A 27,323-nucleotide genomic window follows, 5' to 3' on the forward strand; every position below is an offset into this window, starting at 1 on the left:
AATGACCAGGTCTAGGATATTGCTACCCCTGGTGGAGGTGTAAATAAGTTGATCCAAGGTGTTGGAATTTATGAATTCTAGAAAACGTTGAGCAAAAGAGTTGGTACATGAGTAGTTTTCCCAGTTAATGGTGGGGTAGTTGAAATCGACCATTATTAGGGTGTTGGGTTGTACCCTAATACTTTCCAGTGTATCAAGCAATGAGGAGTGTGAATCCTGGGGCATAGTGGTGGGTCTGTAGCAAGCTACAATTTGGATTGTGGTCTTGCCCAGAGTTAGTTGCACTTGGATAATCTCGGATGCATTATGCTGTGCAACTAGCCTGGAGGTGTGGATATCCTTAATGAATATGGACACGCCTCCACCTTTAGTGCTTCTTTCTGGGTTAGGTGGCCGAAAGGTGTGGTATGAATTGAAGCCTGGTAATGCAGGGGTGCTCTCTGGAGCTTTGAACCAGGTCTCTGTCACTGCACAGATGTCAATGTTCTCCATTTTAAGGAGTCCCTCAAGTGAGTGCATTTTGAGGTTTAGACTTCTAGCATTGAGTAGCATTACCCTCAGATTTTGCTTGATGTATTGCTTGCATGATGACAACTAGTACCATATAGGAACAAATTTCCTTTATCATGCTTCCTATGTACCGAAGTATGTAAACATCCATCTGGGCTCATAGATAGATAAATATCTAAAAAAGTTACATTTCTTCCCAACTCTATACCATCAAATATAAAACCAAAACTGTTATGTTGAATATCCTGTATGAAAAGCTGGGCCTTGGAAATATTGCCATCACACAAAAATATCAGGTCATCAATGTACTGACTGGGAAAATGATTGGAGGCAAGGTAAGAAACATAACAAACAAACTTTTGGAAGTAACATCTGAGACCATTTTACAATTCTTAAGCAGATAACAGGTCTGGAAATGCATCATGTCTTTTATAAAGGAAGTATTGCTGAAATTGAATTAATCCTCATGTCTTGGTGAGTACCTTCATGAGTTGGACCCTGTTTTTCACAAAACCGCACAAAGACAACACTGATATATAGACTGTATTTATATAGCATACATCATGGACAGAAGTAGCTTAAAATTAAAAAAGATAACTGGGTGCACAAGACCAAGGATAAAAAAGTGCCCAATCTTGGTAGGCACACTGGTGCCAGGACTGGAAAAGATGACAGTGTAGAATCCTCAAAATACGGAAACATTCCTACAATGGGGCCAGACTAGGGCCAGGGGAAGATGCCCCCCCCCCCATTGTAGAAGGAAGTAGTAGTCTAAAAAAAATCACAAAAACTGATAGGCCAAGGAAGAGCCATAAAGATGATAAAGTGGACTATTGAGGAAATTATGTATTGTTACTATTATACAAAAAGCCAAGAATTTTCAGACACAAGATATAGAAAATGATTAAAGAGAAAGGAAAGAAAAATATTTCCACAAGAAAAACTGTCAGAAGCATCAAATAAAAATTTGTATTCATTAATACAACAGATTTGTGAAAAACAGTATATAGATAAAAAACTTTGATCTGTTTGGAAAAAGAAGCATCTGAGGAAGTGCAAAAATATAAACAACAAAAGCTAGATATTTTTAAAAAGTATAAAAAAGAAATATGGGCATGAGAAAGAGCGATTTAATATGGTGCAATATTTATGCAACGAAGTCCAAACTAATCAATATAAAGAAGGCAGCCCCAAAGATATTCAAAGAGAAATACAAGCAAAGGCATCCAGATATGGAAAATTTCACAATAAAAAATACCACAATGAGGGAATGTAAAAAGAAGATTAGTAAAGTAGAAGTCAAAAGAATAGAAGTTAAAGTTATGGAGTGCCTGTGAAGTGAAGGATTTGTTGTAGAAGGTCTAACACATCACAGCATGATGGAGCAAGTCCCCAAAGTAAGGTGAAGCAGGTAGATCAGGAGACATCTGAAGAAGAAATATGGACATGGGAAAGAAAAAGAGATTTAATATGATGTAATATTTATTCAAATGAGAAAGCAAAACTAGCCAGTACAAAAAGAGTAGCACCAAAGATATTTGAAGAGAAATACAGGCAAAGGAATCCAGACATGGAAACTTTTACAATACAAAAAATAAAAAGGCAAAGAGGAAAAGTAGAAAAGGAGAATAGTAACGGAGATGTTAAAGAAGTAGACTCAGGTTATGGACTACCTGCGAAGTGAAGAATTCAGTGTAGAAAATCAAATTCAGAAAGCACCACAACAGGTAGAGCAATGAATATCCAAATTAAGGGGAAACCATTGGAACAGGAAGCAATTAGTCAGGTGCCATATGAAGATATTTTGGAGCCTTCCACAGGAAACCAGGATAAATGTTCACTTGAAGCTGGCCAGCAAGGGAAGGAATAGGAAACTGTGGAAACTGACCCAATCAATGTTGAGGAGTGTTTGGCCAGTGAGTTCCCATATGACAGAGCAACGGATGGCACAGGCTGAAACTGAAGAGAATGTGCCATCGGAAGATGTTATAGAGCTTTCTATAGAATGCCCACAGGAAATGGAAAACAAAAAATGTGCCCTTAGTTTAGAAGAAAATGAGCTAAGAAAAGAGTTGCTTGATTTAATAGAGAGATAGACATATTAAAATCAATGAAAGAAATAGACTGCAGAAGATCAATAAAACCCAAAAAGTCAGAAGTTCATAGGTTCATTGGTGTTTACTAGGCTAACGGCCACAAGGGCCCTTTTAAGCCTAGCCATGCATCCCAAAGCTCTGACAAGTTCTGATACCCTTGATAAGTGTAAGCATGGGCCTGGGAGATGAACCATTTACAAGTTACCTGCATCCATTAAAGACATAGGTGCCAAACCAGGGATGAATTGCTGGTTTACCATCGAATTGGGTTAGGGCAGAACTCTGCTTCGCATGGATGGGGAGCATGTTCCATAGATGGGATAATCTCTGGAATACATACCTATCTCTCCAGCAGGTCCTATTTATATTACAGGCAAGGTTTAAGTCTTTAGAATGGGTAATTCTGGTGCTGTTTGTTTTGTGCCTATGCAAGAGGTCCATAAGAGGTGGGGTCTGACAATGTGTTGTATACGAGGCATAGATCTCCCCTCAAAAGCCTGTAGGAGACAGACAACAGTAATAGGGCCTTGAGGTGGTCTGTATAGGACATTTTGCTTACGCCTTGTACTCTTTTAGCGAGGAACCTCTGTGGATGTTCCAATTGTTGGAAATGCCTGGTTAGGTACATACCAAAGGAGGCATTGTACTCAATGAAGGGTCTAATGAATGCCGAATACAGTGGAACAATGACTTCCTTGGACTTAGATGCCATACCTGTGTTCATAAGTTGCATAATATAAAATTATTTTCTTACCACTGTAAACACATGATGGTCAAAGGATAGATTACTATGTATGTGTGTCCCTAATTCCCTGACTACTAGGTCAATTCTAAGGGGTGTGTTGTCAATATGATAGTTACCAGGGATGGATGACTTCCCAAAGGATACTATTATGCATTTCTTGGCATTTAGTTTTAATTCATAGCTCTGACACCAGTTGTTTGCCTGTGTCATCCCCTCCTGGAGAACATTTGTATCAGCTTGAGATTCAATGACAGCTCCTAATTTGCAATCATCTGCAAATTTAGTCAGCCAGAGACCACTGACATTGGCCTTAACTTCCGAGAAGTAAACACCAAAAAAGAGTGGTCCAAGGACTGATCCTTGAGGGACTCCACGTTTGACTGGCCTTTTTGAAGAGGAGGACTCCCCAATTCTAACATTCTGGGTCCTATGTGTGAGCCAGTTAGCTATCCACCAGGTGACATACGGGTTTGTACCTAACCTCTTGAGTTTGTCAACAATGCCTGAGTGGGGTATTGTGACAAATGCCTTGGCCAGGTCAAGGTAGGCATTATGAACAATTCTGCCCTCATCCATTGCTTTGGTGACCTTCTCAAAGAAGTCTATCAGGATGAGTAGACATGATCTGCCCTTGAAACCAAACTGGGTTGGGTCCAGTGTCTGGAGGTTTACTGTATCTCTATTGATCATCTCCATGATAATTCTTTCCATGGCTTTACATATAAGATTAGTGAGACTTATGGGTCTGTAGTTTCCAGGGTCTATAGATGGCCCACCTTTGTGCAGAGGGATGACTGTTGCCTTTCTCCATTCATGAGGCATGAAGCCTGTTTGGAGGCTACAGTTAAATAGTAATTCCAGAGGCCCAGTTAGGTCATGCTTCATGCTATTTAGAAGGCATCCTGGGATATTGTCTGGGCCCATTGATGCAGTGTTTTTGGTCCTAGAGAGAGCATTAAAGATCTGTTCCTAGTGATAGTAGGGGGAGTTATATTTGATGAGATTTCCTGAGGCAAGGTTGAGAGGGAGAGAGGGGTAAAGTTGGAGCTGAATGTATCAGCCAGGAGGTTTGCTATATCTTCTGGCTCAGTATAGATGACTCTATTTACAATGAGCTCTGCACACAATTGTGTATTGCCTTTGAGGTTGCAGATATATAGCTACAGAATGCTTTGTAGTTGTTCTTGGCCTGGGAGGCCAACCGTACCTCAAATTTTGCTTTGGTAGGCTTTATCTGTCCTCTGAATTAGTTGTTTAGTTTGATGAGAGTGTTTTTATCCTGCTGGGTGCTGCACCTCCTACTTTTTGCCATGATGTTTGATAAAACAAATGAATACAGTAATTAGGACTGTCCATAGAGATGCATGCAGTATAACAGAAGTAAACAGGATATACTGTGCAGCTAAATTAATCACTGATAAAGTTCTACCACAAAAACGCAGGTTAGTAAGGGAAAGGAAGGGGAGAAATCGAATACCATCATGGGAGTATCAAATAGCGAAGACTATAAAGCAATTAAGACAAGAAGTGTCATTAGAAGAATATAGAAGACTGAACAGATCAACAAAAATACTAAGAAAGATAGATGTAATAAAAGCAATGCGCAGTATTAGAACAGACCAAGATCTATCATGCACTTTCACAAATAAACTAAAAATCTCAGCACAGGAAGAAAAACTTAGAAGATACACAGATAAATATAAAGGAAAAGTACAAAATAAGCAATTTATTGATGACCCAAAAAAGTTTTACAGAGAATTAGGAAACAAGATAAAATGAATTGAAAGACCACCAAAAAAGAAGAAATAGATACATTTTGGAGAAGTATTTATGAAGATCCTGTGGAACATAACAAAGATGCTAAATAGATAGAAGAAGTAAAACAAAGAATAAGAAGTTTAAAGGTAAATGATATGAAATGGGATGAAGTAACAGCCACAGAGATTGAAACAAAGTTAAGAAAAGCCTCTAACTGGAAAACCCCAGACCCAGATGCAGTACCTAACTTCTGGTTAAAAGTATTAACATCTTTGCACGAAGATTTAGCTATGAGTAAGAACTATTTATATGGACACCCTGAACAGACATCAGCCTGGCTAACAACAAGAAAAACAATGCTCCTACTTAAGGGTGAACCTGCAAGCTACCCTAAAACCTATAGACCAATAACTTGCCTTCCAGCGATGTATAAACTATACACTGGAATTGATGCCAACAGAGTTTATAGTCATTTAGAAGAAAATTCAATTATGGCAGTAGAACAAAAGGGCAATAAAAGAAAGTCATATGGAAGAAAGGATCATTTGTTGTTAAAGTCATGGTGGAGAACTGTAAAAAGGGGAAGAATCTAAGTATGGCATGGATTAACTATAAAAAAGGTTTTGATAGTATACAACAGTCATGGCTAAAAGAGTGCTTAAAAATTTATAGGATAAACCCTATACTGATCGACTACATTACAGTGACCATAAAACAGTGTCAGACCACTTTGCAATTAAGCCATGATAAAGGATAAATTATTATTCCGGGTATAAAAATTCAAAGAGGGATATTCCAGGGTGACATTTTGTCACTGCTGTTATTCTGTGTTGCCCTTAACCCATTAAGCTGTCTACTTAACAGCTTAGGCTATGACTATAATTTGGCTCCTAGAAAACAACAAAGTGTAAAGACTTCTCATCTTCTCTTTGTCAATGATTTAAAACTGTATAGCTCATCAGATGAGAAACTGAAAGCACAACTGCAAGTTGTCAAAACTTTTTCTGATGATATAAGAATGTCATTTAGTCTTGATAAATGTGCAAAAGCAACCTTTGAAGCAGGAAAACTGCAACATCAAAAAATAATTTGGAACAAGAATTTGATATAAAAGAACTTGAGCAAGAGGGAGTATATAAATATTTGGGATCAACAATAAAACATGAGCAAATGCAAATAAAACTTAATAAGGAATACTTTAAAAGACAAATTAATCCTGAAAACAGCATTGACATCTAAGGACAAAATTCAAGCTATAAACCAATTTGCTCTTCCTGTCCTAACTTACAGTTTTGGAGTGACTAAATGGCCCCAAAACATGTTGGATAGATTAGACAGGAAGACAAGAAGTATGCTTCATGCTCACCAAATGATTTATAAAAATCAGTGCATACCAAGATTATATGTTCCCCATTCCAAAGAAGGGATAGGCCTCCTTGAAATCAGTTACATGTATAGATCTGCAATCGTGGGACTGCACACATATCTGCTGACCTCACAAGACCCAAACATAGTGAAAATTTTGAAACATGAGGAGAATAAATCTAAGATGACTTCCCTGCTTAATCTAGTAGAAGCATATCTGCATCGAGCGGGAATGGAAATTAAAAAAGAAGTAGATAAAAATCAGGTAGCAACTGAATGTGCCAAAAAAACTAAAGAAAGAATATAAAGTGAAGGATCAGATGAGAAGGCAATAAATGTGGAAAATGAATAAATATAGCTGCAAGTATAGAAAACTTCTGGAAGAACCTCATGTTGATCAGGATTGAATGCAGGAATGGTTAAGGAGATGCAAATTCAAACCAAGAGATGAAAGGCTAATATTGGCGGCCCAAGATCGTGGGCTGCATACACGTTGGTTTACAAAGTCCATTGAACATGTGGGAGAAACAGCCAATGGAGTTTTGTAAAATAAAACTTGAAACAGTTGCACACCTCATTGCTGATTGTGACATACTAATGGCAGAAGGACTGTATACTGAAAGACATAATAATGTGGTAAGACTGTTGCACTGGTGATTGTGCAAACATTATGGTATTAGTTGCATGAAAAACACTGGAAACATGAGCCACAGAGGATCATAGAAAATGATGAAGTCTACATCACATGGGATCACTCATTACCAACAGTTCAAAAGACAGATGTTAGAAAACTAAATATAGTGGCCCATGAAAAGAAGCCAAAAGTAGCATTGATCATTGAAATCGCCACATCTAGTGACTACAGTGTCTTGTGTACAGAGAAACGCAAAGTCATAAAATATCAGAATTTGCAGGCAGAAACGAGAGCAATGTCGAAGAAAGATACCGAGATAGTTCCAATAGTAGTAGGTGCAAAGGGTCTTACAAAAAATAATCTACGATCACATTTAGATATGTTACCAGTACATATAACCTTGTACAAATTGCAGAAGGAGCCATTACTGGGCAAATTGTGGGTGCTGCAAAGAGCACTTCTGATTGACATCAAAGATTGAAACAATACTAATTTCATGAACATTAATCGTACTTTGACTTAGCAATGGGGTCCATTTATATCGTGGTATTAGAAACCCAAACGATTTGGAGAAATTAAAAAAAAAGAAGTGAAAGCATGCTTTATAATATTAGTCATATTCTGAACATTAGCAAAATCCAGCTCCACATGAGATGAGCTTCCAAGTAGCCAATGAAAAAGATATACGTTCAGTTTTTCATTGAGACCTCTGATTACAGTGAGATAGCTGTCAATTTTCTGATCTAGGGTCTTGTAGTGTTTCATGGAGAAATTGTTTCTGCTTCTTTAGGCCAAGAACTAAGGGTCACATCCAAGCCCTGGAGCATCATTGCAGAACAGAGTTTTAGATTAGGAATTCAGTTCATCTCTGAAACTGAACAGTTCTGCTTTCCAAAGCAACTCTATCATAAGTATTGGCTATAAAGTATACTTTCAAGAATAACAAATTGTTTCTAAATATGTGTAAAATGCAGAGACACTGAAAAGCTCTCCTCCCCCACGCCAGTTAAACTTGCACGTTCCCTCTCCATGATGCTTCATGCTTTCACATAGCTAAGTAACACAAACCATAAAATAGAGAATCTGCTCTATATTCTACCATCAGAATATTACTCAGCATTGGTGCTTAACAATGTCCTGCTTTAAGAGCATCAGTTCTACATTTGGCCCTCAAAGTTTTAATTGTAGGGATATTTCTGGTCAATTTCCCCCTTTGTGCTCCTACTTTATGTAAGGCATTGGTTCAATTTGTTTTTAACTGATTATATTATTTACAGTACAGCACTGTGATGGGTAATAACATTTTTGGCTGCTTCTATTTTGAAATATTTATGCCTAAAATGATTACTATTTTAATGACTGCATTAAAGATTGCACATATGTGCAATATTAACAGATTCATTATTCATTCATCCATTACACTGTCTCAGTGCTTTTTTTTAAATGTTCATGGCATACATGGTGCCTCCAGTGGGTCTATATTAGTTCATCGAAGTCTAATTACAGCGAATGTTGTTATTCAAACCGAAATCACAGAATGGCCGATCATCAAACTTTCACATCAGCAAACATTTTTCCCAGGGAAGGATGTGACTTGGTCAACAAACCAACCAACACATACACCACAGTACATCACCCCCCACAACCCCCCTACTTATATATACCAACTCCAAAATTGCACTACAGGGGGGAAAGGGGTACATTTCCATATGTTGGCCAAGTCATTTCCTTCCCTGGGAAAAATGTTCACTGATGTGAATGTTTGATGGATGGCTGTTTGCTGTAATTAGACTTTGACAAACTGATATAGACCCATCTCCAGCATATGGAAATCATTTTTGTTAATTTTTACCAAAAAAAATAAACAGGACAAAGACAATGCAAGGGCATGCTTTATTAAACTCTATAGGATAGTGTTTTATGTCCCATATTAATTTCATTATGTTTAATAATTGTATAAGTACTCAAGGTATTGCTCATTTTATAGTGGTCTTTTTGTATAAGGCAGAGTCTGGGTATGTACATAAAGCAGATACAGAAATGAAGCTTTTGCTTCTAATACAAATGTACAAATTGTATAAATAACTACATTTATTTTTAGACAAAGTTTAATGGGAATGATTTTTGTATGCTCTAGGTACCATGTAATATGGTACCTATACATGTCTAGGACTGTATCTTTAAAATTTTACCAGCTTTTAATTTTTAACTATCTCAAGTTGACGTGGTATAGGTACTTCACTGACATAAGATCTGCTCTTGCAAGAAAGTGTTTTTTTTCATAAGTCCCAGCTGGAAAAAACCTGTGAGCTGCCTTGCTGTGGCCAGAGATCAGTTGCCATCTGGTGAAGAAAGGTTTTATGCAAGATACAGAATTCTCTGTCTGCCAAGACTAAATCAGGATGAGACAGGGATCGCATCACAATCTGATGATGTGTCCAGTGGCCATGCCTTTTAGCCGAACACTTAAGGTTTACTTCTCTTATGTTTGATCACTTTTTGTTCATGTGCTCCATAATAGGCTGCATCCAGGCCAGAAAGAGAACTGAACAAAATGACTTAACTATAAACTTCAAACCAAGCCCCCCCCCATAATGTATTCTGATTTTGTTGTCAGCAGCAGCGACAACAAATGAGATTAAACCTGCTAACTCTCCTCAGCCTCATTATTTTTACATAATAAATAACACAGAGGTAAATCCTTGTGTATATAACTCTAAAATACAGTGGGCATTTTGGAAACAAATATAAACAAGACAGAACTTGCACTCCCATATCAATTTTGTTGCCACCAGTCCATCATAGAAGAATTTTTTTTTATTATTTGTGTTTGTTAACTGGGTGGGTAGACTGGTTCTTAGACCCTTTTCAGCACTCCTTAGCAAGTTATTGTTTTTGCCATATCCCAACTGGTGATATGCAAGCTACAACAATTAAAAATGTATTTGGTTAGTGTACGTTCTAAGACTTCAGTGGCAAACTTTTGTGACAGCAGATGTAATTCAGTGTGTGTTGCTCAGTCATGCATGAGTGAAAGTTTAACACATTCTGAGCTGTACATCATGTTTTGTGTTGCTAGCCAACTGTCAAAATACGTTAATTTGAAAAGCATGAATTATACCAGCTTAAAGAGTAAGGATTCTTCTGCAAGAGAAAAGGGCGATAAAATGCATGCTTAAGTGCATGAAATAGTCATCAGTGCATCTCATATAAGGGCAGAGAAGCAGTCGAGAAATAACAGTTACAGTTTTAAGCTCATATTTTAATTATCAGGATCTTAAGGCTCCTTTTCTAAGAGGGATTTATATGCATTAGTTATTTATTGGCATTTGTTTACCAGGAAAGTCCAAATGAGCAGTACCCTTTTTCAGCAGAAGCCTAGAGAGAAAAGCTCATTTATAAAAATATCATGAACATCGTTTGCATTGTTTCATCATTTACAGTCAGTTTCATTCATGAGCAACAGTTACATTATTCAGGCATCCTTGACATCAGTTACATCATTAACAAGCAGTTTTGATTAAAAACAACAGTAAATAAGTTGTATATGAATATGTATTTTTTAAATACAGGGAGTATTTGCAGTAGAATATCACCAGTATGCATAAATTGTCAAGTTTTATGTATGAGTACTTGTTACCATAAAGACTTGTTCAAAATCTAGGATACAGGAAGATAAGGTAAAGAGTTACAGCAGCCCAAGGAAAGGAAGTAGGGGAGGAGGGACAAGGAACATAAAGGAGATGAGATGATAGAGGAGGATATAGTTGTGCTAATAGTACATTAAGTTTTGTGCTGCAGAGTTATGGCACAAATTCGTACAGCTATATAAGTATCAATTTAACAGAGGTACTGCAGGTGCAGTCATGTATCTATCAGCTGTTGTTCCAGCTGCCATTTAAAGTTTTTCAGGTTGCAGACTGTTCTTAAGGGAGGTGAGATGGGGTTCCAGCTGTTAGCAATGCAGTGTGAATACAGGCAGTATCCTGCATTGTTGTTAGGTTTAGTTATTGTGCGTAAGGATTTATCAGTGGAATGTAGAGGTCTGTTAATAATGTAAGGTTGAATGACTGGAGTGAAGAGATGGGAATTGTTCAGGGCTTTGCAATAGTTTGAAGATAATTAATTGTGAGTACAACAGAGAATTATTTAGTTCAAGACAATTAGTTGTTTTTGACTGAGGCAGTGATGCAATCTATATTGTTGGTTGGCATAGCCGGCCATAGGCATAGGCCAACTAGGCGGCCGCCTAGGGCGCCGCTGTAGTAGGGGCACTTTTCCAGTATTTCTTTGGTGTAGGTAGACTAGGACGGGGGCACCAGGTGGTGTGGTGGGGGGCGCCGTGGATCCCTTTTGCCTAGGGCACCAGTTGACCTAAGGCCACTCCTGTTGGTTGGTTTCGAATTAACTACTTTATTGTAGCATTGTTCTAGTGTGGGTGATAGAGAGGAGTTGTGATTGATTAGGATAGGAGAGGAGAGGCATAGAATAGGGTGGGAAGTAGAAAAGAAGTGGCCATGCTTTTTTCTAGCAGAGTCAGTAAAGTATGCAATGCTCAGGAATAGGGGTTCATGGATGCTTATGAAAGCAAACAGCTGGACCGGAGCTAGATCCAAAATATGGCAGAAAAGATGAAGAATGAGGCTACTCATACACTCAGAGGGTATGATCATATAGCTTGTACTGTCTTTGAGAAAATGCTGCGACAGAATCAATAAGACTTTACACTGCTACAGGGTGCAGTGAGGAAAGTTACTGAAATATTAAAATAGTTTGATAAACTTGGATATTAATTTTAAGTTTTATATTTGTTCAGTCTGCAAGAAAGATGATATGGAGGAATATGATATAGGCATTCAGGGGAAGGAGGCAGAGAAGAGGAAGAAGGAGGGTGTAGAAGCAGATGCTCAGCTGAGAAAACTTCAGCATGTACCTCAGGAAACACTGTTTAACACAGAGGGTGTTTACTAGGATGAAATCACTGCCTAGGCAATTGACACCATAATCATTGCAGGACATTTTCAATTTTATGTGAAATACAGTAAGGAGGAGAACGGAAGAAGAAAGGGTTGCAACTTAGGGATCTGACCTTTTCTAGCAGCAAATAGTTATTTGTATGTCTCTTTGACGAAGGATGGAAAGTCCTCTGCACCATTAGATCATCACTTACCCCCTAATCCCCCAGCCACCACCTACCTGCGGTTATCATACCCCCAAAACAGTAGCCAGTTGGAAGGCCATGGTTTCTTCCAAGAGGTGACGTAAACAACCAAGTGTCTTGTGGGATCTAAATGCAAACAATCTATGAAGGAGCTTTAAATAAGGCAAAAAAAGTAAAGCTGCACAGATCACACACTGAATTTGCAGGATAGGAGGTAATGTAATGAAGAAGGAAGCAACTACATCTGATTGCCAGAAAACATGTGAAAGATGGGAATTACTGGTGAAGTGTCCCAATTTTTAGATGTTGCAATAAAGACATTCATTCAGTTATTTACAGGCACCTACTAAACTTGTTTTAAATACTCACTGCTATGAGTCACAGACAAACTATTTAAACAAGGTGTTGTTCTTAAGCAAGAAGCCAAGCTCATATGAAAAAATGTCTACATTTTAAATTAGTAGCAAGTCATGCTGAGCTTAAGATGTTTATGTGAAAACAAACTCCTACCTTGAACTCACCATCTTCTGCTTTTGACCTCAGAATAAAGTAGCAGTAAATTGTAATAGCACCATGAGAGGATTACAACTTTATTTTTAGAAGAAATTAGCTGAATATGATAAGAAGGAGCAGTGAAGAATATTCACTGTTATTAAAGAATTACATTAATGTGAGCATACCTGATGGTAATGAGTAATGACTAAGCCAGGTATGGTTTCTGTGCTTATAGAGAATTTTTTTTAGTTAGATCATACATTGTTGTGTTTTATACATAACACACCACTCAGCACACACACAAGCACAGTCATATATATATATATATATATATATATATATATATATATATATATATATATATATATATATATAATAGATATATATCTATATCGATATAGATGTATGGATGCCATTCATTTTATCAGACATTGATTATGTTTGCAGGTTAGGGTTAAGAGTAAGAATTAAGTAAAGGGATAGATCTAGTGTTGTGTATCCATGTGTTTTTGTATGTAGTGTGTGTATCTGAGTTGTCTTGTGTAGTATAGTGTTATGGATTTTTTTTATAAGGTAAAGTGTAGAGTTAGGGGTAGGGGCAATCTAATCTTCTGCTAGCAATAACCATGACCCTTGTCATGTAGGGTGGAGATTAAGGTCCTGTTAAGCCAGAACCGCATTATCCACAAAAAAAAATGATGCCACCTCTAAAACCTCCCAGTCCAGATACACTGATCTCTCTGGCTACATTTTGAGATCCTGTGCATGAAAACAATGCTATGAATCCTTGAAGTAGTCCATGGAAAGCTGTACTGCACTAAAGTTAATTTAATTCTTTTTTCAGAAGCATAATGAGACAAATTTGTACAGAACATGTGGGTAATTTAAAAAGGGGAACTCTTCACAGATCAACAGATAAACAAGCATGCACATACATACAAACAAACACACACACATGCATACATGCACACAGCCATACACACGCACACACGTATGTGCATGTGTGTCCGCACATGGCCACAAAAAGGCCAACAAAGTATATAGCCTTAAATGGACTAGATCTTCCTAGAGTTAAGTAATCTTGTTGAAACAAGATGATTGGACTCAAAATGCTGATATTATCTAGAAGTGGCATCTCTGTATATGTTAGGGATCGTATCAACACCACTAAGCAGATTTCCAGAGACTCACAAATGGATCTCATTGAGCTCCAAATCCCACTAAACAAGACCAAATGCCAATTTAAAGCCTGTTATATGACACCCTCTAGATCGCCTGAAAATTATGTAAGGTTCCTAAATGTACTTGATGAACTCTCTACAAACAAGAACCTCATTATTTTAGGATACTTTGACTACCTCTCAATAAACTGTAATACCGATACCTCCAATACAAAATATGGTCAAATGTTTATAGATTTAATAAAAAATATCCCTGACCAAATTGTTAACAAACCTACTAGAGAGTATAATATTTTGGACCTTGTTCTTACAAATATAACTTATTCATATATTATTCCCCTGGTATCTCCTTTACCAGTTAATTCAGATCATAAACTATTGTTTCACCTTCAAAATCTCTAAACCACTGAAAATACTATTTCAGAATTTAAGGGTTTCAATTGCTCTCTCTCTGTCTTTCCAGTTTACACACCATGTGGTAAATTGGGCAATGAGCACCACTCAGCTCTCATTGTTTCTGTAGCAGTTACAGGTTTTATGGGCTCAGGTTGCTAGCCCAAGGCCCAACCTTCCTCAGATGGTGCATCTCACAGATTCACATACACACACTCACACCTAGGGCCAGTTTAGAGTGTCCAATCCACCTACTGCATGTCTTTGGAATGTGGGAGGAAACCACAGCACCCAGCGGAAACCCACGCAAATGCAAGGAGGACCTGCGGACTCCACACAGAAGGCACCCCAGCTGAAAATCGAACTTGAGAACCTCTTGCTGTGAGGTGGCAACACTAGCCACTACACTACTGTGCCACCCTTTCAATTGTACTATTCTCGTCACATTCTATGATGAAGTTAAAAATTCAGTTATAGCAGCATTACCCAAGACAATGCCACAACAACTAGTTTCACAAAGGAGTTCTGTACTTAGATTAATGTAGAGAACTGACAGCCTCAACCAGATTTTAATAATGAGAAGTTTAAAAACAAACCATCCTCGTGGTTCAGCAATATAAATAAACTCTACAATAACAAGAAAAAAAATTCTTAAAGTATATAGCAGATCAAAAGATCCTCATAGAAAGGATAACATCATAAAATCAACTACAAACTAAAACTGAGAAAAAACACCCAAAATTGCTCTGAGCATATTCATAATAGCACCACCTATGTTGATTCAATAGACATTGCCAACATACTAGTGAGCAAAATCAGTAAAATGACTAACCAAAGCTGACTTATCCTGAATTTGTCAGATACCCCATCATCAAGAACATGTACTGAAGGCATTCTCCAAGACAAAAACACTTAATTCTGGAACCTGATAATATACCTGGCTACTTAATTAACAGTTCAAATCAGTCCTGACAGAGACTCTTCTTAAAATATTTGTCCTGAGTTTGGTGGTACTGGTGCACAGCAGTAGTGATACAATTCCACAAGGGTGACCCGACCAATGACCCCAGGAATTATGGGCCCATCAGCCTGATGAATCCTATTTGCATGGCCATGAAACATATTATAATTGACCTGATAAACAAAGATATTCAAAATATGATCAGGCTAGAACCACGGCAGGGCTCCCTGTTGAAATGACTGCATTCAAAATGCCAAGTGCTGACAAGACCAAAACACAGAAAGAGAACGAATCTAAAACTAAAAAGGGAAACTGTTCCCCCCGCACCCCTCTCCATGTGGGGGAAGCCTCAACAACACCAAACTGATATATATACCAACTCCAAGATTGTAATACTTCAGACAAAAGGAAATATTCTAAGAAATGGCATCTCTGACTTGATATATATATACAAGTCTGATCTTTCGGCCATTAAGTCTCCATATTTTGGGACTTGCTCTAGCAGTTCCTGACATTTCAAATGGTTACCCCCATGGCAGTGTGTCTTTGCCAAGAGTAGCATTTGTAATGAATCTGGTTAAAAACATAACACAGTAAAAAATACACAACCACAGATATACAAGTACATGTGTTCAGAGAAATTTAATGTATTTAGTTAAGTGAGCCACTCTGGTGACATAGAAGGAAAAGCCCTGACTACTGCCCTGCCAACCCACATTTGATTAGTGGCACAGGTACCTGACAGAGTGGCAGGGAGGGATAGGCATGTCCTCCATAAGGTAAAGGTGGTTCCATGGGTATTCCCTAAAAAAAATTCCCTGGTGGAGGCTGGGGATGTCACAACGAGGGAATGTGATCCAAAGAGGGGAAAGGGTGGTGGACATAGCACATTAAAATTATACCAGGATATCAATGAATGCACTTCTAAAGAAAAAGTCTGTTAAATATCCTAGAAATGCAAGTATGTTTTCAGTGTGAAATAACAGCCCATAAAGTTGATATGTGTTAGATTAAACAAAAAGACTACAGCATTTTAGAGAATGGTCATGTTGAGAGATTATGCAATAAAAAATTGGCAAAAAGAAACTTAATGACAAAAGTATATTGTAAAATGTCACAAATTAATGAAGACAGTTGTGTATAATGGCGGGAGCAAAAAATGATGAGGGGTCAGACAAAATAGCACCAGATGCAGAAGATGAGTATGGTGAACTGACCAGATGTGTTTAAAGCTGTAGAACATGAAAAAGACTTGGTAGGAAATTATCATGTGAGATGCCAGGAGCAATAATTAAAATGAAGGTGGATGCATGAACTGAGTTGTCTATGATTCTATGCAAGAATATGAGAAATTATTTTTATCCATACAAGATTAGTCAGAAATGCCATTAACATCCAATGTAGGTGTGAAAGTAGCTCCTGACAACAAAATAACTGAACCTGTTTATATGAAAGTAAAGTTCAGAATTTGAATTTGTATGTATGTACCACACAATGGTCAACATTGTTGGAGTAAAGTGGACAAGAAAAGTCAAACTGAACAGGTTTTCTGTTAAGAAGGTGCAACAGGTCAAGAACAGTGAAAAATGTGCCATAGATGAGAAGTATCACAGTAAAGAATATTGCAGTAAAATGTAAGGAAAATGATCTGTTGGTCAAAATTTGTGACTGAGACTTTACTAAAGTCATATGTAATGGTCAAGTACTACTCTATGAGTTGTTTCCCCCCCATAAAAATGTATTGGAAAATCTATATGGCCCTCACAACCAGTTTAATGAATCATTATTTCATCAATTTACTGAAGAGTTACAATTTTCAGTGCCGAATGAAGCAGAAATAAATAACCTCAAAGCTCCCTTAAATGTACAGGAAATTATTGCCGCTATAAATAGGTTGAAACTAGGCAAATCACCAGGGCCAGATGGTTATGTGGCAGAATTTTACAAGATTTTCAAAAAACAATTAGCTCCAATATTACTGGAAGTATATGAATACATAATAATGTATGGTACCACAGACTTGTATATCAATAACTCAAAAACTATATTCCTACCAAAACCCAAGACTGAAGCATCAAATCCAAATAATTACAGGCCGATAGCACTCATAAATATTGATAAAAAAATTCTTTCTACAGTCCTAGCCAGTAGAATAAAAAAAATCTTACCTCTTATCTTATCTTCTGAACAACTAGGTTTTATGAACAACAGACAAATAGTTTTACCTTCATTTGTGCGTATTGCACAAGGGCGAACAGCAATTGTCTGAGTGACAGTTTGCGAAGTTTGCAAATGCAGAATGGAAAAGGGATTGAATGTGCAATGACTGAATCCACATTGACATTCGCTCATTGCACATTCGGTATTTTGGGGTGGATTGCCCTATAGTGGGGATCGGGAAATGGTCCCTTTCCCCACAGTAGTGCGATCTCGGAGTTAGAATATTAAAGTAGGGGGGTGTGGTGGGGGTGCAGTCCCCCACAGGGGCGATGCAGGGGGGGCTTGCCCCCTCCTAAAAACCTTATTACATTTTTTATTCGACATTAATGTTCAAAAAATCAGCAAATCTGTTTTTCGATTTGCTGATTTTCGAACATTACAAACTGTCGCTGTTTTCACTTTCGTGGTTACGAGTTGCTCATATGAGCATTTGCACCACTGTGATTCAGCTTTGTAAAGGTAAACCAACAAATATATGACAATACACTCACCATTGATCCAATCATTAGTTTAAAAGTGAATGATAAATGCCCTAGCCATGCACTCTCAGTAGATGCAACCAAAGCTTTTGACAGGGTAAATTTTGATATTTTATTAAAGATACTCAAGAGCTTTAGCATCCCTGAAGACTATATAAACATGGTTAGGGCTTTATACAATAATGCCACAACAACACTATTTATAAATAAAAAGCAATGAAAACCTATTCAAATTGTGAACAGTACAAGGTAAGGATGCCCACTATCACCATAATATATTCATAGAACCTCTACTTCTTTAAAATATCACAAAGAACTTATCACCATCTTATGAATATTTCAAAAATCCCAATAAAGTATACAGCTTTTGCTGATGATTTAAACATCTATTTTGAATTCCCAAATACAGATTTGAATAAGATATTAAATTCAATTGAAAAATTCTCAAACATATCCAATTATGCCATTAACCCAAAAAAATCAGTCATATTCCCTCCAAATACTCTAGGACATAAAGAATTATATTTCCCTGAAACTTAAATAAACGTCAATTATAATCTTAAATATCTGGGTACCATGTTCACTCACCCTCAATCTGATTTGCTCAAAACCTGGACTACTATCACTGAGAATACAAAGAGATGGTTAAATCTCAATCTATCTCAACTGTTTAAGATGGCTGTAATTAAAATGAATATTCTTCCAAGATTATTGTTTCATTTTAGTGCTATTAATCAAAATATACCCAAAAACTTCTTCTCCAAACTAGAAACACTACTAGGTAAATTTATTTGGCATCCAAAAAATACAAGAATAAAATATTCTAGATTAATGTTACCCAAACAAAAAGGGGGGCTAGGCCTACCTGAATTCCAAACATACTATAGCAATGCTTGTCGAATTATACAAATAGCAAATTTTGAACCATTCAAAAAAGCATGGTATCCAATATGGATTAAAATATATTACAATCATCTAATCTCTCACTATCCGCGGTGGTGCAGCGGTAGCATTGTTGCCTCACAGCAAGAGGTTCTCCCATTCGATTCTTGGCTAGAGTGCAGGGAGTGCCTTCTGTGTGGAGTCTGCATGTCCTCCCCATGGTTGGGTTTGAAAGACATGCGTAAATGGGCGTGCCTTTGTTGAAGGTTGGATGTCGAGCTGGCACCTCGGCATTCGTGAAAAAAAATCTACTGCCAATCATTAGCGGACCGGAGTTCCACTGTGGCGACCCCTAACCAGGAAAAGATGAAAGACAACAACAACATTCATCTAATCTCATGTAATTTAAATCCTAAAGCAGTACCCTTTTTGAGTTCTAGATGTTAAAGTATTTTAAGGTCCACCCCATAATCATAAGAAACACACTAATATTTCAAAAGCTGGTATCCTCCCTAAATCAAAGATACTTTGATACTGGGACAACCAATACACCTTAACCCTAATATTAAACTAAATAATACTATGATAAACCTGACTCAGTACCTCAAAATCAAAAACATCACCGTATGGGATCTCTATCAAGTCAAAAGCCTTTCAAATGAAAACATTAGGCAAAGATTTGAAGTAAATAAAAGTTATAACACCATAATCAACCAATTAACAAACCTGATTAACACAATTACTATAACTGTTAAAACAGATAACCAAGACATGCAGCTATATCAACAAATTATTAGCCTGTTACTTTTGAGATCTAAAATGTTACCAAATATCTATAGATTAATAACAAAAAAATAATATCAAGATGCACTTCTATATTCAACATTTTGGGAAGAGAAAAATAATAAGATCACTGTTGAACAGAAATATGCTGCAATTGAGCTTACTTAGAAACTAACCCCCCTCAAAAAACTAATTTACACCCAAATTATGATTAATAACAATGCTTATCACACACCACTTTTTCTAAGTAAAATTAATCCCTCACACTCTCCTTACTGCACCATATGCCCAAACAGCGTTGCAGACACTCTTCGTATTTTTTGGAGCTGCAAAAATGTTTACAAATTATGGTGTTCATTAAGAGCCAAGTTAGAAAAAAGGGATACACTAAATCTACCTTGTCAAGGGAAATGGCAATTTTACATGCATTCCCTACCAATTTTTCCTATGAAAATAAACACATCATAGTCACACTGTGTGCAATGATGAAATCGTACGTAGCCCAAAATTGGTTAGATAGAAGTAAAATCACATAGGGCAAATTTAAAGTAATGGCTATAAAGTACTTATTAGCCAGTAAACTAATTACAAGAAGCCAACAAATATATATATATATATATCCTATTATCAGAAACATTGGAAAATGCTTATAGAAATCTTAGGTCAAAACTGGTTTATGAATGAGGGACTACAACATCGGTATTTTTCTATGTAACCAAGGGAAACTAAAGATATGTAGTATTGTAAAATGTTTACCCACAACAACAATGGTCAGGTCACGGTAATACATATAAGATGAACATTCAAGTTGACATCACTGTATATAGTTAGTACAAGATATAACGTAAGTTAGGTAGGCTAGAATGTCTTGATGCAAGTGTTTTAATGTCATCTGTATATTATCTCTGTGTATTTTTCTGTATTATAGCTCAATATGAACAGCTTGATTGTTAGTTAATTTTGCATATTGTTAGTTTAACACTGATGGTTCATGTTATATATACTTTATTAGGATTACTGCAACTTGATATTCCTAGTACCTGTTCTTATATTTTTCCATGATATTCTTTTCTTGTATTAAAATAAAAATAAAAAATGCAGTAAAAATATATTTGAAAAAAATGTATTGGAAGTGTCTGACTGACTAAAGGCACTGGTGCAAAAACAGTAAATGGCAGAGCAGCAAATCAGAAAGGAAAGAGCAGGAGGTGGGCCAAAAGGAGAATATTTAAAGTTAATTATACAGTTTCATCTAATGACCCAAGATTCAATGGATCCTGTGTTCTCTGTTTTCTATGTGATGCCAAAGATATGCCATAGATGAATTGGAAACCTTCCCAGCTACTAGTAGGTGTGTGTGTGTGTATCCTGAGGCACACTAACATCCTGCTGATGTGAATTTTTCTGCCCTGCACCCACTGAGTGCTAGCCTAGACCCCTGCTTCCCCCAGTAACAATGAACTGGATAAAATGCTAATCAAAAAATGAATGAAATAATGAAAGAATGAATGAAAAGATTAGTTAGTTTTTAGCAATAAGTCATGTTTTTCTGGCTTATCCATTAAATGCAGCTCCATCTTGCACTACCTGTCACTCTCCTTATTTGTACGGCCTCATTGTGTGCATATATGTTGTAATATACTTTTTGTATGAGGTTCTTGTTTGGTCAGTTTGAACTAGTGAAGACTTTTAATTCTTTTACCTTAACTGTTTCCGTATATGACAGTATAAAACTTGCAATACTAATAATTTTCTCATTCATTAAAAAGCAGTACTCTTAGATGGAGAAAACTTGTTCTATTATTTTTAATACTTACATTTTATGTTTTCCAGTTGTGAAAAAGAAACTGCAAAGAAAAAAACATTCAAACAAGAGTTAGCAATTTTATTAAGTAGCTTTTCTGTACTTCATCAGAAGACTGTCATAAAGATGGAGAACCCAATGGAAAAACAAAAACACAAAAGAATGATTCCTGAAAACAGCAAAAGTATAATGTTGAAGTACATATGTAATAAGAAAAGTGTCAAGTTACTAGGCTAACAGCCCCAGAGCCCTTACAAGCCTAGCTGTATTTATCCCAAGTTGCCCCAATTGTCCTTATTTAAGTGAGCAAAGTTCTCAGAGGTATGAGTCTATGGTAATTAACATCAACTGCCTCTGCCCATGAGGGACATGGGTGCCACCTCAGGAGTGAATTTTTGGTCACTCATCCACTGATATAGGTTGTTTGAAGAGGGTCAGGGAGGGGCTCTGCTTCATGTGAATGGGAAGCTTGATCCAGAGAAGGGGTAGTCTCTGGGAGATTTATCTATCTCTCCAGCATGATTTGTCTATGTCAGAGACTAAGTTAAGATCTCTGGAGTGAGTGACCCTCATGCACTTTGATTTATGAATGTATAGCTTTTTCATCAGGGCTGGGACAGAGACTGCCCTGTAAGCCAGACACAGGTCACCTCACAACAGCCCGTAGAAGACAGAATACAAAGACAGGGCTTTTACACTTTCACCCCCGTAGGACTTGTTTTGAGTACCCTGTATTTTCTTGGTGAGAAACCTCTATGGTCTCTCCAGTTGTTGCAGGTGTCTGGTTAGTTACATACAAAAGGGAGCATTGTACTCAGTTATTTTGTCTGATGAGGGACGAGTATAATGGAATTATAACATCACTAGAAGTAGATGGGATGCCCTTACTTATGAAATGTGCCACATAGAAGAATTTCTTTACTACTCTGGATTCATGGTACTCAAAGCTCAGATTGCTATCAACCTGAGTACCCAGATCATGTACTACTGGGTCTACCCTAGGGTGGATGGTGTCTATATTGTAATTAACAGGGATGCTAGCTTTCCCAAAGGGAATAATAATGCATTTTCTGCATTTAGCTTCAATCCATGGCTTTGGAACCAATCATTTATCTGCATTAACCATTTCTGCAGTATATTAGCATAATTGAGGGACTCAATGATTGCTCCCAGTTTGCAATCATCAACAAACTTGGTCAGCCCCAGGCCTTCCAAGTTTGCATAGACTTCTGAGAAATAAATTCTGATTAGTAAAGGGTCCACCATAGAACCCTGTGGTATGCCACTGGTGACTGGTCTTTTGCTAGAGGTGAATTCACCCACTTTGATAGTATGTGTCCTGTCAGTGAGCCAGTTAGCTAACCATCTGGTGAGATAGGGGTTAATTCCCAACTGGGAGAGTTTCACAGTAATACCTGAGTGGGGGACTGTGTCAAATGCCTTGACTAGGTCAAGGTATGTGTGATGCCCATGCCCTGGCCCAGCAATCAAGGAGCCTCAGTCCTCACCACTAACACCAGTGAGGGGCATCTCATATAGGAGGAAAGAATAACAAATACACACAGTAAAGTGCAATTTCCCTTAAGAGCACACAGAGATCACAGTCAGTCCGGGGCTGGTTACTGCTTTGCTCTCCAGGTCCCCAATAAGACTCCCCACTGGCACAGCTATAGGAACCAGATCTCAGCATAGTGGGCAAGCTAAAACCTCCAGCACCCTCTCTGCCCAACCAGTGCTTCATGTCCCTGCCCAAGTAGCTGACACATACATACACACTTTGAGAAGAGTTTATACAACCACACAGATACTCCTGGGGAAGGCTGGCACAGGTTCTCCAGCTGTGCCCCTTTTTCCCAGAATGTACGGTAGTCCCAGCTGCCACCACCCACTAATATTTATCAGCTACTCAAAAACCCTTAAAAGGGTGTCCAATTATTACTGTGCAATATTATTATCCAATTGGTAGTATAGCCCAGGGCTAAAGCTACTGAAGTAGCTTTGTACAATTTTGCCAAAGGCATGCAAGTACTCTAAAGAGCTTAAATTATCTCTACAAAAACAGCCACAGTTGAAAGGGTTTAAAAATATTTAATAACAAATAGTCAAAACACAAGACAATACTTTTTACTACATAGTGCTAGTCAAGAATTCAAAATATCACAGAGAAATACTTAAAATAATTCAGTAGTACAGTTCTGACATCACAGAAAAACACTTAGTCTATTCTTTCTAGTTTCTAGCTATTTCTAAGAGAAAACACAAGTCTAAGATAAACTTACACATAGAGCAAGACAGTGCTGATGAGTTGGATGATCAAGACAAAAATGCTTAATGCTCTCTGATTCTCTCTGTTTTTAAAATCACATTCCTGGTTCACATTACATCATTCTTCACACTTCCCTGGGTTCCCAGGCTAACAGAAACTACATTTAAATTATTCACCTCTGGGCGGAAACCATAGCAATAAAGGACATTTATGCATGCAAATTCTGGCCATTAACTCTGGCCTTAAAACAATAGGCAAGATGCCTCACTCTAGACTTACTGACTCTTTTAACATCAAATGGTCACAATATGCTTTACTTGGTCAGTAGAGTGCACTGTTGTTACATTTTTTTCCAGTTCTACGTGTAATACTATTTTTACCATGTAAGACAATAAGCCTGTGGTTTACAAGCCTCTGGTTTAGAGATGACAGAATTATCTCTAAAATTCTATCTGGCTAGGTTGGCAGCCTTCATCTATCTTTACCCAATCTTCACAGTATGCACTGTCTTTTCTTGAGCCAAGGCATTGGTGACTTTCTCTAGGAAGTCAACCAGGTTTAACAGACATGATCTACCCTTTATGAATCCAAATTTGGTTGGGTCCAGAGTTTGGAAATTACCTGTATCCTTGTTGATAAGGTCCATAATGATTCTTTCCATGGCCTTGCAGATGAGGCTAGTCAAGTTTATGGGTCTATAATTCCCAGGATCAGTTGATGATCCCGCTTTGTGCAGAGGGATTATGGTTGCTGTCCTCCATTCTGCCAGAACATAGCCCATCTACAGGCTGCAGTAAAACAGGACTTCAAGTGGGTCTGCTAGGTCATGTTTTATGTTGTTTATAAGGCAACCTGGGATGTTGTCTGGTCCCATTAATGCTGTGTTTTTTGAAATTGGAAAGCACAGAAATTACCTGCTTTCTTGAGATAATAGGTTGAGAAATGGTGATAGGTATACTTTGGGGATGACCTCTGGGTGAAAGGGGGTGATGTTTGCTGCAAATCTGTCAGCTAGCAGGGCTATTACCTCCAGTTGAGTATGAGAGGTGCCATCCTCAACCAGTTCAGCGCATATCTGGGTATTCCCCTTTAGATTTTGGATGTAGTTAAAAATGCCTTGTGATTATCCTTAGCTAAGGAGGCTATATTTGCTTTGTAATTAGCTTTGGAGGACTTGACAAGCTCTCTAATTTGATTTTTTAGGCTAGATATGGACTCTCTCCTCTGCTGGGCCCGTTCCCTCATGCTTTTGGACATTGGTTTCTTTCTTTTGTTGTATAACCTGTTTATATTAGAGGTCCAACAGGGTGGCTTGTTTTTCTGGCAAGTCCTGGTTTTAATCCAGTCAGTTACAGCTGATTCTATAGCAACTGCTTAAGTGGTTATACAGAGCGTTAGTGTACACATCTGCATAGGAGTCCATATTATCTGTGTTCAGGGGCTTTGAAGCTTCTTGTACCATTGCTTAGTAGTAGGTAATTTGTCTTGGAAACATTGTAAACGTTTTTGAATTGATGGAGTATCTGGCATTATAATTACATCTGATTTATGGTCTGATCTCACCAAGGAGGACATCACATGTGTGTGTGGGGCAACAGTCTCCTTTGTTAATGAGTACTATATCTAGAAGATTTGAGCTCCTCATGGGTGTGCTAACTAGCTGTTCCATAGGATTTGCATTTACAAAGTCCAAGAACCTCTGAGCCAGTGTGTTTTGGTCATGTATACTTCCTAGTCGATGGTAGGATACTTAAAATCACCCATGAACAAGGTGTTGGGCTGTATGTTAAGTGACTCCAGTAAGTCTTGGTGTTCTCTGTGCTTTTCCTGATTCATGGTGGAGAACCTATAGCTAGCTATGATGCAGTAGTGGATTTTGCCCATGGTTAATTAGACATGGAGTAGCTCAAGAGAGTCATAATGTTTGACTAGCCTCAAGGTGTACTTATCCTTAATGAAGAGGATACACCTCCTCCTTTGGTTCTTTCACACACATTTTGTGATCTAAATGTGTGGAAGTTAACATATGACACATATTGTGATAGCCACAGAAATATTTCAAATTGGAAGGAAGATTAAGTAGCAAAATGTAATAATTATACTACTTCCTACACATTTTAAGATATGACAGACCAAAGGTTTTACATTTACAGTTACATATGGCAGAATAGATTATTATATTTATACAACAATAGCAGGATGTAAGATGTGACAGATAAACTAAAGAATCTTTATAAGCCAAGCACAAAATATTGAATTTTAGATATACAAGTTCGGAAGAGCGAAGCAAAGGAAAGAGAAATGTATACAAATGTGTTAGACCAGACTATGAATTTGCTGTAGTTACTCAAGAAATAAAAACACATATAATGCAATCCCCTAATAGTGGAATGTTAAAGAGGAACCCTAGCTGAGCCAGAAATCACCCTAGACAAATGGGTAGACTTTACTATAATCCATAGGCATAACAGAAATGGGAGCAATGCAAACTGAAGGATATTAAAAAGAACAATAAAATAGACATCAAAAGGGAGATCGCTAATACAGAAAGTCACAGTAAAATGAAAATGCATGAACTGATGAAATTATATGAATGCAGTTGATGGTCAACAAGCTATAAAACACATTGCTAACACTGAAGGATTCAGTACTCACATAAGGGACAGTGGCATCTCTGGGTAAAGAGTGTGAAAAATGCAGAAATCACAAAGTTTTTGCAAAGATGTTCAAAGGCAAAAAGCATAACTGCCACATAGTAATTGTAAATCATTGTGTGTATTCTTCTTAGTACCCCACTGTAGCTAGATAGCACATGCATATAAGTACTGAGCATGTGCAAGAACAGTGCCATTTTTTACAGTCAGCCAGAGTGAATGCAGGCATGAATGGAGATGCACATGCAAGTGGTTTTGAAGTAATGTGTGAATCAGTTAACTTAAAAACATGTTCTATTTACAGCTCCTGACAATATCTGAAACCCATACAGTGCTTTATCATCTCTTTTGAAAGCATGAGACAAGCAACATGGTCTCAGAAGCTGCATTTCTAAAATTACATAGTGCCAGATGGAACTGAAGTTGAAGCAACACACGTCATGAGGCACACAGTTAAAAGAGGAGGAATATACCGGAGTGAACTCACAAACAAGTCAGTGGTTATTTAAAGGTACTTAAACTTGTATAAATGATTTTTCAGTCACTGAATGCTTCACCAAGCATTCAAAAGGTTCAAAATAACTACTGAGATAAACGAAATGTCTGAAATTCTAACATATTGATAAAAGTATTCAAAATAAATACAAAAATGTTTGAAACAATTTCCAAAATGTTTAAAATGTATGAAAAGGCTAAAACAACCACATTTCCTTACAATGTGCTACTTTATTGCATTAATTAAAGCTATTCAAAGTGTCCTACGTTTCTGGTATGTTCACAGTGTTTGCAGTGTCAAAGTGAAGCCTTTTCAGAGTGATTGTTGTATATTGAAACATAATTACAAGTACCTGGTCTATGCTTATGTTTAAATGTATTTTGTTGTGATGGCAGAGGAATTTCACAGACCTGAACTGCTGGTGTTCGATAACAATATTG

General features: G+C 37.4%; 1 long non-coding RNA gene across 1 annotated transcript in view; it reads right to left on the minus strand.

The window, feature by feature from the left end:
- The window catches only part of LOC122812014, a 304,457-nt gene that overhangs the window by 87,635 nt on the left and 189,499 nt on the right, over window positions 1–27,323 (minus strand). Inside the window, exon 2 of the long non-coding RNA XR_006366327.1 lies at window positions 21,481–21,510. This is a non-coding gene — a long non-coding RNA (uncharacterized LOC122812014). The remainder of the gene's footprint in view (window positions 1–21,480; window positions 21,511–27,323) is intronic.

The sequence above is a fragment of the Protopterus annectens genome, chromosome 9.part0 (genome assembly GCF_019279795.1).
Source record: "Protopterus annectens isolate FY-2018-M chromosome 9.part0, PAN1.0, whole genome shotgun sequence".
Lineage (NCBI taxonomy): Eukaryota > Metazoa > Chordata > Ceratodontiformes > Protopteridae > Protopterus > Protopterus annectens.